We start from the raw sequence: 17,351 nt of genomic DNA on the forward strand, positions 1-17,351 counted from the left end.
TATATTTCTATTAAAAACACAGATTCAAATCATCTCATTTAAAACAAAGTAATTAAAGGGAACATTTAACACATTTGGAATACACTAATTTGCATAGGAGTAACTGTGATTCTAGCACTCTGTAAGCTTAGTGACCAGTTTTAAAAAGCTCACGCCTCCCCACATGCATATGTGAGGGAATTTCTAGGGTACAGTCCTTACTACCTTAGCAACCCAATTGCGTTGCCAGTGACTCAGACATCTCAGAGAACGCTTTTGCAATTTTCAGAAATGTGACAGACCAGTAAGAAGACAAGAAAGTCAGCTACATTAATTGTGAAACAAAAATCATAGTTCTTAATATGTGCTGAAGCTATTAGGTTACAAAAATCTGACATGAGGGATGCCTGGGTGACTCAGTCAGTTAAGTATCTGACTCCTGATTTTGGCCCAGGTCGTGATCTCACAGTTCATGAGACTGAGCCCTACATCAGGCTCTGCGATGACAGCATGGAACCTGCTTGGGATCCCCTTTCTCCCTCTCTGCCCCTCCCCGACTCGTTCACACACATGCTCTCAAAATAAATAAACATTAAAAAAAAAATCTCGGATTCTGTGTGTGTCTCTCTCTGCCTCTCCCCCTCTCGTGCTCTGTCTCTCTCTGTCTCTCAAAAATAAATAAATGTTAGGGGCACCTGGGTGGCGCAGTCGGTTAAGCGTCCGACTTCAGCCAGGTCACGATCTCGCGGTCCGGGAGTTCGAGCCCCGCGTCGGGCTCTGGGCTGATGGCTCAGAGCCTGGAGCCTGTTTCCGATTCTGTGTCTCCCTCTCTCTCTGCCCCTCCCCCGTTCATGCTCTGTCTCTCTCTGTCCCAAAAATAAATAAACGTTGGAAAAAAAAAAACTGTAAAAAAAAAAAAATAAATAAATGTTAAAAAAATTTTTAAAAAAGAGAGAGATTGAGGGAGAGAGAGAGAGAGAGAGAGAGAGAGGAAGGGAGACACAGAATCTGAAGCAGGCTCCAGGCTCTGAGCTGTCAGCACAGAGCCTGACATGAGGCTCAAACCCACAAACTATACGAGATCATGACCTGAGCTGAAGTCAGGTGCTCAACTGACTGAGCCACCCAGGCGCCCCCCCCCAAATTTTTTTGAAATCTCACATGATTACTGCCACTATAACATGTTTCTAGATCTCTAAGATAAAATATTATAAAGCAGATTTTTAAAGTCTTACGTTTTGCTACAAGGTAAAAAATTGCAGATTTTTTGCTTGAAGACATAAAATATACATAAAGATAGACCATGACTGCGGTCTCAAGAAAAGACTTGGCCATCACTAGCACAACAGGAGTAAATTGTGCCCCCTGCCCAAGCACTCAGTTTGGCCCTGGGTTATTTTTCTAAGACCCGGATTTGAGCATGTTACTCTCCTCTTCAAAATACCTCTCCTACTTTCCACTGCTTATAGAGCAGGCCCAGTTTTTCTTACCATCACGTTTCATGCCTTTCACCATTTTTTCTTTTCATTCAACAGTAGTTATTAAATGCCTGCTGCGTGACATTTGGGGACATGTAAAGATAAATAAAACAAAGGTTCTTCCCTCAAAGGACTTACAGTCTGGTAGGAAAGACAGACAAAATAACAGTTACAGGGCCATGTGACACATCTCTGATGGAAATAGTGCTAAGTGACTAAAATACGGCTTCAACTTTCCTTTCTAGCTACATTTTCTACCCCTTTCCCCACATATACCAACCATACCAGAGCAATTTACATTTACCAAACATGCTGTCTACGTTTGGGCCTTATCTCAAACTCTATTTCTGAAATGCCCTTCACCTTGACTATTGAAACCTCCTTCAGGCCAACTTCAAATACCTCTTCTCAGGAATAGAGTTTTTGGTATCCCAGAATTAGTCATATCCACCTATATTCCCCCATAAAACCTCTCGAGGCATTTTTTATAGTCTGCTTTCAAATCAGTGAATCTCTTTCCTAGTACAGTGCCTTGAAAAGAACAAGCATTCAATAAAATTTTATACTGCTGAGTTCCCAAATAGCTGTTTTGCTTCTGTTCTATTGTTTCCTTTAGTAAGAAGAAACAGTATAAGCTTATTTAATTATTTTTTGCAACTAACCAGAATTCTGGTCACAAATAAATCACGACTGTGAGATGAATATGAGTGATTCTCAAAATCATTAAACAAACTGAGAATATAAATATTAGGTATGATGGTGTGATGGACACTGTTAATTTTCTACCAGTATGCTATAGCCCTATTACTTCTTTTCCTTGAATGACATTCTGTTTTGTTCAGGTAGTCAACCTAGGCCATACAGAATTCCTACAGAAAAAAATAATCCCCCCAAGATTCACATTTTTAAAATACAAGCACAAAGAAATGATCCACCTGAATGATAGTTAGTAGACCCCAAAGATAGGTATATTGGCATCTCTAGGACATAAACTAATAGAACACTGTGAAAGAGATTATACAATAAATATGTTTTAAATGAATAAAGAGCTAAGAGAAGTAATAGAAACCACAAGGAAAGAACAAGACAATATGGAAAAGAAGACAGATTTAAATAATGACCATATGGAACTTCCAGAATGAAAAATAGAGTCATTAAAAATAGAATCAATGAAAAATATGAATAAGAGTGTAAGGAATAGGGAGGGTGGAATGAGAATGTTAAGTATATTTTCTTATAAGAACTGCAGAATGACAGACTATAGAAAATGAGAGGCAATGTTTGAAATACTTAGATCATCAGATTGAGAAAAGACAGGTCCTACACAGGAATATCAAAACAAATGCACGCCTATAAAAGTTACAAGGGAGAGGACAAAACACCAAAGACAAAATGATGAAAGTAACCACAGAGAAAATATAAGAAAACTATTCATCTAACAGAAGGCTTCACAATAGCCGTAAGGACCAGAAGGCAGTGGTATGGTATCTTTAAGGTGCCAGGGCAAATGAACTACCAACTTAGAATATTATCACCACCTAAATATCATTTCGGGGAGAAAGCAAACTCGAAATATTTTCAGGCAAAGGCCAAGAGAGTTTACCACTCGTAGATCATTGCTGGAATAACTACTAAAGCATTATACTTTTATAAGAAGAACATTGAATTCAGAGTAAGAAAAAAGATGGAAGAACTGATGGTGAGCGAAGAGATTGTTAAACACGTAGAAAATCTAAATAAGCAGAGATAGATAGAGCAGGCAGAAAAATACAAGTAAGGATATGGAAGATTTGAGTAACACTTAACAAGTCTGATTTATATATGAAACCTCAACTTAATAAATTTAAGCATATGTAGAGCAGTTACAAATGTCAGTCATATGCTAGGCTACAAAGGAAGTCTCCACAAATATCAAAGAATCAATATCATATAAACTTCATTCTTTGACCACATTGCAATGAAATCAGAAATTCATTCAACATATATCTGTTGCACACATATTTTGTCAGACATTGTTCTAGCTATTTGGTGTACATTAATGAAAAAAACGAATAATTTTTGACCTGTATGGAACTTAACTCATTATAGAGAAGGGGAGAGAGAGAGAGAGAAAGAGAGAGAGAGAGAGAGAGGGTAACCATCAGTTTGTTCTCTATAGTTAAGAGTCTGTTTCTTGGTTTGCCTTTCTCTTTTTCCTCTGTACTCATTTGTTTTATATCTTACATTCTACATATGAGTGAAATCATATGGTATTTCTCTTTCTCTGACTGACTTATTTCACTTAGCATAATACTCTCTGCCTCCATCCATGTCATTGCAAATGGCAAGGTTTCATTCTTTTTCATGGCTGAGTAATGTTTCTGTGTGTGTGTGTGTGTGTGTGTGTGTGTGTGTGTGTGTGTGTACACATTTATCCATTCATCAATGGATGGACATTTGGGCTGTTTCCATAATTTGGCTATTGTAGATAATGCTGCTATAAACATAGGGATGCATGTATCCCTTTGAATTAGTGTTCTTGTATTCTTTGGTTAAATACATAGTAGTGCAATTGCTGGATCACAGGGTAGTTCTATTTTTAACTCTTTGAGGAACCTCCATACTTTTTTCTAGAGTGTTTGCACCAGTTTTCATTCCTATCAACAGTGTAAGAGGGTTCCTCTTTCTCCACATCCTCACCAATACCTGTTGTATTCTGGTGTTGTTGATTTCAGCCACTCTGACAGGCATGAGATGATATCTCATTGTACTTTTGATTTGCATTTCCCTAATGATAAGTGATGATGAGCATCTTTTCATGTCTGTTGACCATCTGGATGTCTTTTTTGGAGAAATGCCTATTCATGCCTTCTGCCTATTTTTAATTAGATTATTTGTTGTTTGGGTGTTGAGTTTTATAAGTTCTTTATATATTTTCAGTACTAACCCTTTATCATATATGTCATTTGCAATATCTTTTCCCATTTCTTAGGTTACCTTTTAGTTTTGTTGTTTCCTTCACTGTGCAGAAGTTTTTATTTTGATGTAGTCCCAATAGTTTATTTTTTATTTTGTTTCCCTTGCCTCAGGAGACCTATCTAAAAAGTTGCTGCGGTTGATGTCAAAGAAGTTACTGCCTGTGTTCTCTTCTAGGATTTTTATGGGTTTAGGTCTTTAATCCTTTTTTAATTTATTTTAATGTATGGTATAAGAAAGTGGTCCAGTTTCATGTTGTTGCATGTTGCTGACCAGTTTTTCCAACACCATTTTTTGAAGAGGCATTCTTTTTCCCACTGGATATTCTTTCCTGTTTTGTTGAAGATTAATTGACCATATAATTATGAGTTCATTTCTGGGTTTTCTATTCTATTCACTTGATATATGTCTATTTTTGTGCCAGTACCATACTGTTTTGATTACTTCAGCTTTGTGATATAACTTGAAGTCTGGAATAGTGATGCCTCTAAGCTTTGTTTTTCTTTCCCTTTTCAGTGTTTCCTTGAGTATTTGATCTTCTGCGGTTTCCTGCAAATTTTAGGATTGTTGGTTCTAGTTCTGTGAAAAATGCTGTTGATATTTTGATAGGGATTGCATTAAATGGGTAGATTGCTTTGGGTAGTATAGACATTTTAACAGTTTGTTCTTCTAATCCATGAGTTCTGTATGTCTTTCTATTTCTTTGTGTTGTCTTCAATTTCTTTCATCAGTGTTTAATAGTTTTCAGAGTAAAGTCTTTTACCTCTTTGGTTACGCTTATTCCCAGTTATCTTATTGTTCTTGGTGCTATTGTAAGTGAGAATGATTCCTTAATTTCCCTTTCTCCTACTACATTTTCGATGTATAGAAATGCAGCAGATTTCTGTATGCTGATTTTGTATCTTGAGATTTTACTGAAATCGTTTATCAGTTCTAGCTGATTTTTGGTGGAGTCTTTCAAGTTTTCTATATATAATACTGTGTCATCTTCAAGTAGTGAAAGTTTTACTTCTCTTTTGCTGATTTGGGTGCCTTTTATTTTTTTTTTTTAATTTTTTTTTTCAACGTTTATTTATTTTTTTGGGACAGAGAGAGACAGAGCATGAACGGGGGAGGGGCAGAGAGAGAGGGAGACACAGAATCGGAAACAGGCTCCAGGCTCTGAGCCATCAGCCCAGAGCCCAACGCGGGGCTCAAACTCACGGACCGGACCGCGAGATCGTGACCTGGCTGAAGTCGGACGCTTAACCGACTGCGCCACCCAGGCGCCCCTTATTTTTTAAATTAATTTTATTTATTTTAAGTAGGCTCCTTGCCCAACGTGGGGATTGAACTCATTACTCTCAGATCAAGAGTCACATGCTCTACTGACTGAGCCAGGCAGGCACCCCGGTTGCCTTTTAGTTCTTTTTGTTGTCTGATTGCTGTGGCTAGGACTTCTATTACCGTGTTGAATAAAAGTGAGAGTAGACATCCTGTCTTGCTCCTGACCATAGAGGAAAAGTTCTCCGTTTTTCCCCATTGAGGATGATATTAGCTGTGGGTGTTTTCATAGCTGGCCTTTATTATGTTGAGGTATGTTCCCCGTAAATCTATTTTGTTGAGGGTTTTTATCATGAATGATTGCTATACTTTGTCAAATGCTTTTTCTGCATATATTGAAATGATCATATTGTTTGTTTTGCAAATTTTCTTGCAATCCAGAAAAAAATCCCACTTGATTGTGGTGAATAAATTTTTTAATATATTATTGGATTCCATTTGCTAGTATTTTCTTGAGAATTTTTGCATCTGCGTTCCTCCAGGATACTGGCTTGTAGTTCTCTTTTTTAGTTATGTCTATATTTGCTTTTGGTATCAGGGCAATGATGGCCTCATAGAATGAATTTGGAAGTTTTCCTTCCTTTTCTGTTTCTTGGAATAGTTTGAGAATAGGTATTAACTCTTCTTTAAGTGTTTGCTGGAATTCGCCTGTGAAGCCATCTGGTCCTGGGCTTTTGTTTGTTGAGAGTTTTTTGGTTACTGATTCAATTTCTTTGCAGGTTATCTCTCTGTTCAAGTTTTCTATTTCTTCCTGTTTGAGTTTTGGTAGTTTATATGTTTCTAGGAATGTATCCATTTCTTCTACGTTGTCCAGTTTGTTGGCATATAGTTTTTCGTAATATTCTCTTATAATCATCTGTATTTCTGTGGTGTTGGTTGTTATTTCTCCTCTCTCATTTGGGATTTTATTTATTGGGGTCCTTACTCTTTGATAAGTCTGGCTAGATGTAGACGTTTATCAATTTCATTATTTTTTTCAAAGAGTCAGCTCCTGGTTTCAATGATCTGTTCTTTTTTTTTTTTTTTTTTTAGTTTTTATATCATTTATTTCTGCTCTAATCTTTATTATTTCCTTCCTTCTGCTGGCTTTAGGCTTTGTTTGTTGTTCTTTTTCTAGCTCCAGTAGGTATAAAATGTGGTTATTTATTTGAGATTTTTCTTGCTTCTTGAGGTAGACCTGTGTTACTATATACTTCCCTCTTAGGACCACTTTTGCTGGATCCCAAAGGTTTGGGGCCATTGTGTTTTCATTTTCATTTGTTTCCATGTATTTTTTTTTATTCCTCTTTGATTTCCTGGTTGACCCATTCATTGTTTAGTAGCATGTTGTTTAACCTCCATGTATTAGTGGTCTTTGTAGATGTTTTTCTTGTGGTTAACTTCTAGTTTCATAGCACTGTGGTCAGAAAAGGTGCATGGTATGACTTCAGCCTTTTTGTATTCGTTGAGGCCTCTTTTGTGACCTAATATGTGATATATTCTGGAGAATGCTCCATGTATACTTGAAAAGAATGTGTATTCTACTGTTACAGGATAAATGTTCTGAATATATCTGTTCAACCCATCTGGTCCAGTGTGTCCATTGTCTCCTTATTTATTTATTATTTGGATGATGTGTCCATTGATGTAAGTGTAGTGTTAAAGTCCCCTGTTACTGTATAATTATCAATTTGTCCCTTTATGTTTATTATTAATTGTTTTATATATTTGGGTGCTCTCATACTGGGTGAATAAATATTTGCAATTATAATATCTTCTTGTTGGATTGTCCCCTTTATGATTATATGGTGTCCTTGTTACAGTCTTTGTTTTAAAGTCTAGTTTGTCCAGTATAAGTACTGCTGCTCTGGCTTTCTTTTGACATCCACTTGCATGATAGATGCTTCTCCATCCCCTCACTTTCAATCTGCAAGTGTCTTTAGGTCTAAAATGAGTCTGTTGTAGGCAGCATATAGATGGATCTTGGGGTTTTTTTGTTTGTTTGTTTTTAAGCCATTCTGACTCCCTACATCTTTTGATTGGTGTATTTAATCCATTTATATTCAGAGTAATTATTCACAGATACATATTTATTGCTATTTTATTACTTGTTTTGTCATAGTTTCTGGAGACTTTCTCTGATCCTTTCTTGTCTTTCTCTTTCATGTTTTGCTGGTTTTCTTTAGTGACATGTTTGAATTTCTTTGTCTTATTCTTTGCATGTTTATTAGTGGTTTTTGATATCTAGTTGCCTTTAGGTTTGTATATAACCTCTTCTGCAAATAGCAGTCTATATTAGGTTGATGGTTCAAGTTTCAACACATTCTTTTCTCCTCGCCTCCCCATGTTTTAGGTATATGTTATTATATGTTATATCCTTTTCTGTGTGTGAGTTCCTTGACTGATTTTTACAGAAATATTCATTTTTACTGCTTGTGTGTTTCTTGCCTTTTTACTTGTCACTTTTGGTCTCAAGGAGGTATAATTTTAAATAAGAGGTAGGATAGGGGTGCCTGGGTGGTTCAGTAGCTTAAGTATCTGACTCTTGACCTCAGCTCAGGTCTTGATCTCAGGATCATGAGTTCAGGCTCCACATTGGGCTCTGCACTGGGCATGAAGCCTACTTACATAAGAGGTAGGATAAAACTCATTGGGAGTGTAACACGTGAGCAAAGACTTGGAAGAAATGAGGAGTTAGCCATGTGCGTATGTGAGGAAGGAACATTGCAAGAAGATGGAACAGCCAATCTTGAGAGCCCAGAGTATGTGTGATGCTCCAAGGAATAGCAAAGAGACCCATTTAGCTAGAACTCCGTAACTGAGAAGTAGCATATTAGAAGGTGAGGTTAAAAGAGGCTGTTCCCTACCACTCCCACCCCTTAACTCTGTATATTTAGGTACTCAAACAAAAAAATTTTCCTTTTTTTAAAGTTTATTTTTGAGAGACAGAGAGAGAGAGAGAGAACAAGTTGGGGGGGGGGGACGGCGGAGAGAGAGGGAGACACAGAATCTAAAGCAGGCTCCAGGCCCCAAGCTGTCAGCACAGAGCCCAATGCATGGTTCAAACTCATGAACCACAAGATCATGACCCAAGCCAAAGTCAGATGCTTAACTGACTAAGCCACCCAGGCACCCCCAAACAAAAAACTTTCTAAGTTAACTCAGAGTCAAAGGAAAAAAAAACATAATGGAAATTAGAAGTATTTAAACTCAAACAAATGAAAACATTATTAAATTTGTATGGTGCAGCTATAGCAATATTAGAGGGAAATGGATAGCCTTAAATATACTTGTAAGAGGGTAAAAAAGAGTGCAGATCCTTCCACCTGAAGAAGTTTGAAACAAAAACAAATTATTGAAAGAAAAATAGTAAAGTAGTTTAACAGAAAGAAAATTTGGTTTTTTGAAATTACTAATATAGTAGATAAACCCCTGGAGATATTGATAAGGAAAAAAAAAGAAACAATATGTTAAATGAGAAGGAGAACATAATCACCAATTCAGTGGAAATTTAAAAATCATAAGGAGAACAACTCTAGGAAAACAAATATGAAAACTTACTGAAATGAGCAATTTTCTTGAAAAATACAAATTTCTAAAAAGTGATTTAGGGATCGTAGAAAAGATCTTACTATTATTAAGAAGTTCAATCAGTAGTCAAAAAGATTCTCATAAAAGAAAGAGAGAAAGAAAAAAAAGATGGTTGAGTTTCAGAGGCAAGTTTTCCCCAACTTCACTGAACAAATAACTCTCCCAGAATAATACCAGTTTGATAAAAAAACATATATGTGTGTGTGTGTGTATACGTATATGATTATATATGTATATGTGCATAAGTATATATTTTTGCTAAACTCAACAGTGTCTAATTTGGGATTTCTGCATGTATGTTTATAAGTGAGATTGGTTTGTAATTTCTTATGTTCTTTTTGTCTAGTTGATGTCAAAATTATACAAGTCTCAAAAGAGAAGTTGAGTACTTTTCCTTTGCATCCTCTGAAATAGTTTATATGGCATAAGAGTTATTTGACAGTGTGAGAAAAATCTATAAGCTTTATAAGCCAATCTCACAAGCATATATACAAGAATGCCAAATTACATATGTTCATATTGAATGCAGCAAGAAAAATAATATGTGCATATATGTACATACATGTGTGTACCCATATATACATCTTAATCAGAGCAGGAATTTTGCATGACCATCTCTACATGATGCTGTAGTCAGGTATTGTTAATATAAAATATTTTGTTTTTATTTTACAATTAATTTTCCTTTTATCTTAAACCTCAATGCATTAAGTTTTCAGTGTTGATATGAAAAAAACTTTATGAAAGAGAAAATGCGGATTTACTACTTTTCCTTCCACTCTCCATTATCTAACCTGAATGTCAGAGCTGTGCTCCAGGAGTGTAGTAACATTCCCTTTCACTGAACCACTTTTCCTCCTGCTTGGCTATTGCAAGCCAGATGACTGCAGACCGAACCCAGCAAAGATCGTGAGGGAGGTAGTCACAATTAGAGCAACAGCAACAACATAAGCAGCTCCTCAGTAGCATGGGTGATGTTCCTCTTAGAACATCCTCTTAGAGGGGCCAAGCGGAGGAAAAGCGGACACAAACAACCTAGCGTACATATCTCTTCTTGAGGCCACAGTATCCAGATCTTGCTTGGGAGACCAGCCTGCCCTTGTACTCCTGATGAAGTAACTTTATTCCAAAGCCCTGGAATTAAATCTTCACGGGCCCTGACTAGCAAGTTCTGGAGTTTTGCTTGAAGCAGTCGGGATGCTGCCTTCCTCTTTCCTACAACACTCAGAGCTGCTGAACACTACCTGGCAACTAGGAAGGAAAGTGTCCACCTGAGAGTAAAGTCAAATTGAGGAACACAGCTGAAAAATGGATAAGGAGAACCAGTTCCTGGGGACCAAGGTTAAGGTGTAGATCAGTGAGTACCTGAAGCTACCTTACTCACTGTTGCGTTACAGATGCCAATAAATTCCCTTGTTCTGCTTAAGTTAAAGCTGAATTTTCTGTCACTTGTAACCAGAAGGATCCTGATTCCAACACTACCCTGAAATTTCAGCTCTCCATCCATCCCTAGCTCACTTGTAAGTTATCCTTTGGAGTCACTTGGTGTCTTTACCGATACTAGAACACAGCATGGGTCTCCTTTACGCTGGATTGGGGCAAGGTTTGGAGCGGTTATGCTGTTCTTGCTTTCTCTTTGCTGCAATTGCCTCTGGCTTACCTAGCCTGATAGAAGTTGAGTAACCGGGGCTGGGAAAGGGTCCTGAGGAGGGAAGGTGCTGTTAGAGATGACACCAGCCGGCTCCAACCCTGCAGTAGGTGACTTCCTTCTTGTCACACGTCAGCACCCTCTGTGCCCTCATCACCCCATTTTCAGAAAAGTGTCGTGGAAGCCTTTCATGTGCAAATTACATTAAAAACTAGAGAATATCTTCCAGCCACAGTGAAAATAAATTCAACAAACTACTCAAATTTATAGCAATTATCATTGCTCAGCTCAGCAGTTTTACCTTAAAAATACTTTAAGTGGTTCCAAGTAAGATGGAATTGGTTTAGTATTAATAAAAAGCCCAGTACATTTCCTTAATAGGAATTATGTTGTTTTTTAATCTTAGGGTTTTTTTTCCTCTATCTTTGCAAGCTCCCACCTAATTTTAACCTATTGACACCATTAAGGATGTGTGATGGCTGTCATAAGCACTAATTCTGCTTATGGTAAACATTATATAGAGTTTATTCATTTCTCTGAAAAATTAAGTAGACTTTTTTCTACTTTCACAGAATTGCTTATAATCCTCCACCCTAGGGCAGAGGACTCAGGGGGAAGGAGAGGAAGTATGAAAAAGAAATTAAAAAAAAAAACTATCTTAGGTGGAAAGAAGATATACTTTCACTTTGGGGAGCCTGTGGGACGACTCCTTTAAGTAGACCTAATTATGATTGGGATTTGTTTGACTTTGGGTTAATCACCTGCAGTTACTTCAACCTGGGCAAGCCCCAATTATAAATTAATGATGGGTTCTGCAGAGAGAGTAGAGATTCCTGAGTACACACTGAACAGAGCAGCATGCCCTGAGGGACAGTGAGAGGAAAGATGCCACTGGGGTATGTAGTATCTGTATTTAATTTGCCTTTGCTGCAGTTAGTCTGTTTATATAGTTACTCGACACTGTTTCTGATGTGCTCCGTGATCTCCTTGGACTGCCACACCTGTGCCAGTATTGGATAGGCATTACACTGATGGCGATGGGAGGACCTTGAGATTGGCACTTTTCCTAAGGTGCTAAATAAGTTCAGAATGAATTCCTTTAGACAATAGTGGTTGTTGAGGGTTTTGGGGTTTGGTTTTTTTGTTTTTTGTTTTTGGTTTTTGGTTTTGTTTTTTGTGTTAAACACTACTGTATTTCAGCGGGGCTTACTGAAATAGAATGTGATCACCAAGGATCTTATCACTCTTGCTTTTCTGTTGGGCTTGGAGACAAGGACATTTTTATAGCAGTAAAGTGAGGACTGAAGTTGGCTGTTTTCCTTAGAAGCAAGAAAAGCCTTTTCCAGGACTTTCTTGGTACATCGCTTTGTTGCTCAAAATTGGCAATGTGACCTCTGTGTTAATAAGAAAATATTAGATTCACATCTTATTATATCTGACAGTAGGTTAATGTGAAAAATACTATATTATGAAAAATGTATCTCACAGTATTCTAACAGATGCTGCTAGTGTAATAGCCTAATGTAGCAAATGCACCAAATGTGCTTGAGCATGTTTTTGACACTATTTTCATAAGTGATGATATATCCTAATTGAAACTTACTAAAATTATGTTTCCTCCTCCAACTGTCATGAAAACATACCAAACTATGTGTTTTGTGTACCCATGACTTAGAAATACAAGATGTATATTCCTTTTGACTTTCTCCTCTATGATTTAGAGTTAAATTTGAAAAGATGAGACTTCTCCATCTAAATACCAGTCCAGTGAGTTAATTCAGTTTCCAGGTGTGTATTAATTCTCCTTAATTACTTATATAGCCAACAGTAGACTCAGACATGAGGATTTGTATAAAACATTTTTAGATTTTTTTTTAAATCTGAAAATCTACATCTAATATATTTTAAATATGGAAGTCCATTATAGAAAAAAGCATTATCATCTTTTTTTGTGGAACTTGTGGAGTTAATCCTCTTAGGAATCTTCAAATAAAGTCTTAAATGTTTACTTTTATCACTGTACATTAATTTGTGTATATATTATATACTTGTATCATATAATTCTTTCATTAAACCTTTGTCTTCTGAAATCCAGCACACTTTAGAAAAGTATGAAAAACAGAAATGTACTACCCATGTAACTGCAATCCAGGGCAAGAAATAAAACATTACCAGTACCCGCAGCTAGCCCCAGCATGCCCTTCCCAATCACTGTACCTTCTCTCCCCACCCCTAGAGTTAACCACAATTTTGACTTTTATATTAATCACTTGCTTGCTTGATTTATAGTATTACCACTTATTCATGCATTGGAAATACTGTGGTTCAGTTTTGTCTGTTCTTCTGTTTTTGGTTTTGTGTTGTTTTTTTGTGTGTGTGTGGTTGCTGTTTTTGAAATTTACATAAATGAAATTACACAGCCAAGTATCCGTTTAGGTTCAGCATTTTTCACTCTAAGTCATGTTTGTAAATGTAGTTATAATTAGTTTTCGTTGCTGTATATGTACAGTATTGTTGCTGTATTATATGAAGTCACCACAGATTATTTATCCTTTCTGCTGTTTGGGGCCCTTGTGAATAATGTTGCTATGGACATTCTTTCATATGGCTTTTGATAAACATGGTACATATTTCTGATGGGTATGTATTGCCGTGTCATAAGGTAAGTGTATTTTTAACATTTTTAAAAGCCATATTACTTTACCACCAGAGGAACATGTAAGTTCCCATTGCTCTGTGAACTCACCACACTCTTATTTTAGCCTGTTTGTTGTGTATTGACACCTCATGGTTTTAATTTCCATTTCCCTGATTACTAATGAACAACATTTCATATATTTCATTGGCTATTCTTCTGTGAAATTGCTGGTTCAGATGTCTCCTCACTTTTATATTGTGTTGTCATTTTCTTATTGATTTATAAGTGTTCTTTACATATTCTGGATTTGAGCTGATTGTTAACTATATGTGTTGTAGACCTCTTCTCACAACTGATTGTTTGCCTCTTTTCCATCCTAAAAGTCTCTGCTGAAGCTTAGAAATTCTTAATTTTAATTTTGTCAGATTCACCAAACCTCTCCTTTATGATTAATGCTTTTGTAACCTCTGTAGGAAGTCTTTCCCTACCCTGCGATCATGAATATGATCCCCTATGTTAACATATAGATTAATCATTTTGCTTTTTTTTAGTTTTTTTATTTATTTTGAGAGAGAGAGAGAGAGAGAGAGAGAGAGAGAGAGAGAGAGAGAGACGAAGGGACAGAGAGAGAGGAACAGAGAAAATCCCAAGCAGGCTCCACACTGTTAAGACAGAGCCCCACGCAGGGCTCAGTCCCACCGACTGTGACATCACGACCTGACTCAAAATCAAGAGTCAGATGCTTAACTGACTGACCTACCCAGGTGCCCCTATCATTTTTCTTTTTTATATTTAAATTCAGAATTGACTTTCTGGCATGTTTTGAAGTAGGGGTTAGTTTTCATTGATTTCTGGGTGGATAGCCAGTTGTCTTAGCACTATTCATTATGATCCTTTCCCCACTGCGTTGTGGTTCCACTCTTGTAAATTAAGTGTCTGTGTATGCCTAGGTTAATTTGTGGTCTTTCTATTCTGGTAGTCTATTGTACATTGTTTTTGTCACATTGTCTTAAATGATGTAACTTTATAATAAATTTTGATAGTCAGTAGATACTCAGTAGAACAGGGCATTCTGCCATGTATTTTTATTTCATGCCATTTCATTATATTATATTATATTTTGGTAAAAAGGACATTTAACACGATGTCCACCCTTTAACAAATGCGTAAGTATACAACACAGTATCGTTAACTACAGGCACTGGGTCGTACAGCAGACCTCTAGAACTTATTCATCTTGCATAACTGTAACTTTATGCTCATTGAACAGCACCTCTTCATTCCACTACCCCCACCCTTCAGCAACCAACATTCTGCTTTCTGCTTCTGTGAGTGTGACTTTTTTAGATATCTCATGTATGTGGAATCATGCAGTATTTGTCTGTGCCTGGCTTATTTCATTCAGCCTCATGTCCTCCAGGTTCATCCATGTTGTCACATAATGGCAGGATTTCCTTCTTTTTTAAGGGCGAATAATTCTGCATTGTATGTGTATACCATGAGCACTTTAGGATTAGTTTGTCAAGCTCCACAAAGAAACCTATTGAGATTTTGACTGTTACTGCATTTAATCTACAGGTCAATCTGGAGAGGATATAACAAAATTGGGCTTTCTAATACATTAATGTGGTATATCTATGTAGCACTTCTCAGTTTGCCTCAGTAATATTCATAGTGTTCTGTGTAGAGGCCTCACATATCATTTGTACATTTATTCCTGGATATTTTATATCTTATGTTCTAACAGATGCTATTTTTGAATAAATTCTATTTTCAAAGTTTAGTTGGTATATAACAATGTGTTGATTTATAGTTTTTATCTTTGTATGCAATTGTAATTCATCTGTGCACTTGTTTAGATTTCAGGTACACATAGTTACATAATAGGCACATAAGGAGTTTTATCTCCTCCCCTCCAAATCTTTTTTTCATAGCTTTTCTTTCCTTTTCCTTTGCTTCCTTTTCCTTCGTTTCCTCTTTTCTCTTCTCCTCTCTTCTCTTTTCTTCTCTTCTTTTCTTTTTCCCTTCCCTTCTTTTCTTTCCTTTCCTTTCCTTTCCTTTCCTTTCCTTTCCTTTCCTTTTCTTTTCTTTTCTTGCCCTTAGAAGGCTAGTAAGGCTTTCCATAGCTTTTCTTAACTTTTCTTTTACTTCCTTTTCCTTCATTTCCTCTTTTCTCTTCTCTTCTCCTCTCTTCTCTTTTCTTCTCTTCTTTTTCTCTTCTCTTCTCTTCTGTTCTCTTCTCTTCTCTTCCTTTCTTTTCTTTTCTTGCCCTTAGTAAGGCTAGTAAGGCTCAGTAAGCTAAGTAAGGCTAGTAAGGCTCAGTAAGGCTTCACTGAGTAGAATCTCCACTACAATGTTAACTAGAAGTGGTAATGGTTGGCATTATTGTCACATCCCCAATTTCAAAGGGGAAACACCCAAAAATTTTTCTGTTAAGTATGATATTATATATTGCTAGATTTGGTTTGCCAGTTGTTTATTTAGGGTTTGAAATCAAAGTTCATGAATGAGAAAATCCTATATTTTTTTTTTTTTTAAATAATGTCCTTGTCAGGCTTTGTCTTTAAGGTTTTGCTAGAGTCTTGAAGTAAAACTAGAGAGTGTTTCCTCTTTCCCCATCTGGAAGAGTTTTCATAAGATTAGCAGTATTAATTAGAATTCACCAGTGAAGCCATCTACCTAAAGTTTTTCAGTTTTGTTTTTTGTTTGTTTTGGAAAGGTTTTTAGTTACAAATTCAATTTTTTCAGTAACACTATTTAGATACTTTATTTCTTCTTGTGTGCATTTTGGTTAGTTGTAGTTTTCCAGGAATCTATCCATTTCATCAGAATTTCAAATTTGTTGGAAGAAAATTTTTTTTACCTTCCTTTTATGTTTTTATAATCCATAGCATAGGTAGTGACGTCTCCGTTTTCATTCCTGTTTTTTGTGCCTTCTCTCTTTCTTCTTAAATTGGACTCTCCAGTGTTTATTTTTATTACTCTTTTCTGATAACTTGTCTTCATTATGATTTAGTTACCATGGGCTATTTCCAAATATATAGGGCACTTTTTCCTCTTTACTAGAAGATAGTTTTGATTTCTACCTGATTAAAAGACCTATCCTGAAAGAGTCCTGCCATTTAAAAATCTTTGCTCTTTGCTTTATTTTTGTAATTAGTTTTGTAAAACTGCCACTGTGTGCTTGAAAAAATGTGTATTTCATAGTTGTGGGGTATGGTGTTCTACAGATTACCCTTAGGTCAGTTTTGCTTATTGTGATATTCACATCTTCTACATTTTTACTGCATTTATTTGTCTATCTGTTTGGTCAGTTACTGAAAGAAGTATGCTCAAGTTATCCCCATTAGTTGTTGATTTGCCTACTTCTCTTTCTAGTTCTGGCAAATTCTGCTTTCTGTATTTTAAGCACCTGTTACTAAGTGCTTGCAAATTTGGAGTTACCTTATCTTCCTGGTAAAATGAAAGTTCAAATTGAGCTTACTCTTCCTCTCTAGTAGAGGTTATTGCCTTTAAGCTAACCTTGACTTATACTGATCTATCTATACCAATTTTCTCTTGGTTATTATTTGCATGATAAGTAATTTCCCATCCTTTTAAACTTTCTATATCTCAGTTTTACATATTGACTTACAAGGAGCAGAACTTTTTGTCTTGTTTATTTAATCAAAGTTTTCCACTCTGTGTCATTAAAGACACAGTAAAGACATTTATGCTTAATGTAATTGAGCCTAAGTCTGTGTCAGTCTTTAAGGTTAAT

The 17,351-nt window shown here is 36.3% G+C and overlaps 1 protein-coding gene across 3 annotated transcripts in view; it reads left to right on the top strand.

Moving 5' to 3' along the window:
• Window positions 1–17,351, top strand: part of SYT14 (synaptotagmin 14) — a 141,464-nt gene that overhangs the window by 119,392 nt on the left and 4,721 nt on the right. The gene's annotated exons all lie outside the window — the stretch shown is intronic.

Source organism: Lynx rufus, unplaced genomic scaffold (genome assembly GCF_022079265.1).
Source record: "Lynx rufus isolate CCGP_SWC_20201006 ecotype Redwood Valley unplaced genomic scaffold, mLynRuf1.p SCAF_15, whole genome shotgun sequence".
Lineage (NCBI taxonomy): Eukaryota > Metazoa > Chordata > Mammalia > Carnivora > Felidae > Lynx > Lynx rufus.